The sequence below is a fragment of the Bubalus kerabau genome, chromosome 14 (genome assembly GCF_029407905.1).
Source record: "Bubalus kerabau isolate K-KA32 ecotype Philippines breed swamp buffalo chromosome 14, PCC_UOA_SB_1v2, whole genome shotgun sequence".
NCBI lineage: Eukaryota > Metazoa > Chordata > Mammalia > Artiodactyla > Bovidae > Bubalus > Bubalus kerabau.
Window position 1 is genome coordinate 65,572,952 of NC_073637.1, and position 2,897 is coordinate 65,575,848.

Here is a 2,897-nt window from a genome sequence, read left to right on the forward strand (position 1 = left end):
TGAGCAGTTTGAGAGAGTATACTACAGACTCAATATGAGTTTCTTATCCATGTTCAGAGTCAGTTTTTCTCAGAGATAGAAACTTTAGGGTCTGGATATAGACCAGAAGGAGAGGGAAGATGAATAGTGCTGAGCACAGAACGTAGAGAAGACCCTAGTCCCACCCTTGAGAAAGTTGCTGTCTAGGTAGGAAAGGTAGAGACTTTCTGTATTATTCAGGATTTTCCAGAAAAACAGAACCAATAGAATGCACATACATGTAGAGAGTGAGAGAGAGACTTATTTTAAGGAATTGGATCATGTGATTGGATACTTGGCCAGTCTAAAATCTGTAGGATGATCTTAGATGCAGGTTAGAGACCCAGGGATAAGCCATTGTTGCAGTTCAAGTTCAAAGGCCATATGCTACAGAATTCACTCAACTCCAGAAAACTCAGCCTTTTCTTGTATTCAGACCTTATCTGGTTGCATGAGGCTCACCTACATTGCTTCCCTGGTGGCTCAGTTGGTAAAGAATCTGCCTGCAAAGCAGAAGACCCAGGTTTGATCCCTGGTTTGGGAAGATCCCCGGGAGAAGGAAATAGCAACCCACTCCAGTATTCTTGCCTGGAAAATCCCCTGGACAGAGGAGCCTGGCAGGCTACAGTCCATGGGGTTGCGAGAGTTGGACACAGCTTAGCAACTAAACCACCACCACCTACATTGTGAAGGGCAATCTGCTTTACTCAAAGTCTACTGATTTAAATGGAAAGCTCATCTAAAAATATTCTCATGGAAACATCTAGAATAATATTTGATCAAATATCTGGACAAGTTGGCCCACCTAAGTTGTTACATAAAATTAGCCATTACAGGGACTTCCCCTGGTAGTCCAGTGGTTAAGACTCCATCCTTCCACTGTAGAGGGCACAGGTTTGATCCCTGGTGGGGGAACTAAGAATCCCACATTCTATGTGGCCAAGAAAAAAAAAAAAAATTGGCCATCACACTTTCCTAGGTCCACAGCTTGGGTGAGCCAGAGAGTCAGTCATCCAGGTGCTGAAGACTCTGCCAAAGAATGAGGCTGGTGCTAGGAGCAGGGAAAGGGAAATGTGGCTTCAGAGTGGTCAAACAGAAGGAGATTAGGGAAAACTAAATCCAGCTTGTTATACTCTGTCCATCTCTCTAACTACCCGCCCCTCCCCATCTCCCCCCTACCCCACCCCACCCCCTGCAGACAGCTGCTCGCTATGATGAAACAGAGGGAAGAGTTCAGCCCCACTGGAACCATTGCTTTCTCTTTATGTCTGTCTGGGGCTTTGGGCCCTGGACAGTAGGTTGAATGGTTACCCCCCACCCCCACCCCCAAAAGATATGCCCATGCCCTAATACCTGGAAACTGTGAAGATGACCTTGTATGGAAAGGGGGTGATTTCTGGTGTAATTAAATTTACAACCTTGAGATGAGATCATTCTGAGTATCTAGGTCAGTTTTCATTCCAATCCCAAAGAAAGGCAATGCCAAAGAATGCTCAAACTACCGCACAATTGCACTCATCTCACACGCTAATAAAGTAATGCTCAAAATTCTCCAAGCCAGGCTTCAGCAATACGTGAACCATGAACTTCCAGATGTTCAAGCTGGTTTTAGAAAAGGCAGAGGAACCAGAGATCAAATTGCCAACATTCGCTGGATCATGGAAAAAGCAAGAGAGTTCCAGAAAAACATCTACTTCTGCTTTATTGACTATGCCAAAGCCTTTGACTGTGTGGATCACAATAAACTATGGAAAATTCCTCAAGAGATGGGAATACCAGACCACCTGATCTGCCTCTTGAGAAACCTATATGCAGGTCAGGAAGCAACAGTTAGAACTGGACATGGAACAACAGACTGGTTCCAAAAAAGAAAAGGAGTCCATCAAGGCTGTATATTGTCACCCTGCTTATTTAACTTCTATGCAGAGTACATCATGAGAAACACTGGGCTGGAAGAAGCACAAGCTGGAATCAAGATTGCCAGGAGAAATATCAGTAACCTCAGATATGCAGATGACACCACCCTTATGGCAGAAAGTGAAGAGGAACTAAAAAACCTCTTGATGAAAGTGAAAGAGGAGAATGAAAAAGTTGGCTTAAAGCTCAACATTCAGAAAACTAAGATCATGGCATCTGGTCCCAACACTGCATGGGAAATAGATGGCAAACAGTGGAAACAGTGTCAGATTTTATCTTTTTGGGCTCCAAAATCACTGCAGATGGTGACTGCAGCCAAGAAATTAAAAGACGCTTACTCCTTGGAAGGAAAGTTATGACCAACCTAGATAGCATATTCAAAAGCAGAGACATTACTTTGCCAACAAAGGTCCATCTAGTCAAGGCTATGGTTTTTCCTGTGGTCATGTATGGATGTGAGAGTTGGACTGTGAAGAAAGCTGAGCACCGAAGAATTGATGCTTTTGAACTGTGGTGTTGGAGAAGACTCTTGAGAGTCCCTTGGACTGCAAGGAGATCCAACCAGTCCATGCTAAAGGAGACCAGTTCTGGGTATTCATTGGAAGGACTGATGCTGAAACTGAAACTCCAATACTTTGGCCACCTCATGCGAAGAATTGACTCATTGGAAAAGACCCTGATACTGGGAGGGATTGGGGGCAGGAGAAGGGGACAACAGAGGATGAGATGGCTGGATGGCATCACCGACTTGATGCACGTGAGTTTGGGTGAACTCTGGGAGTTGGTGATGAACAGGGAGGCCTGGCATGTTGCGATTCATGGGGTCACAAAAAGTTGGTCACAACTGAGCAGCTGAACTGAACTGAGATAGGTCTAAATCCAATAACAAGGTTCCTTGTAAGAGGAAGGCAGAGGGACACTGGATAAGAAGGTCATGTGACAATGGAGGCCATCACAAGCCA

General features: G+C 44.7%; 1 non-coding gene across 1 annotated transcript; it reads left to right on the forward strand.

The window, feature by feature from the left end:
* The first annotated feature begins 490 nt into the window (after positions 1 to 490).
* TRNAC-GCA (transfer RNA cysteine (anticodon GCA)) lies at positions 491 to 562 on the forward strand. The gene has a single exon. It is a non-coding gene; the product is annotated as a tRNA-Cys (tRNA).
* Positions 563 to 2,897: the final 2,335 nt, after the last annotated feature.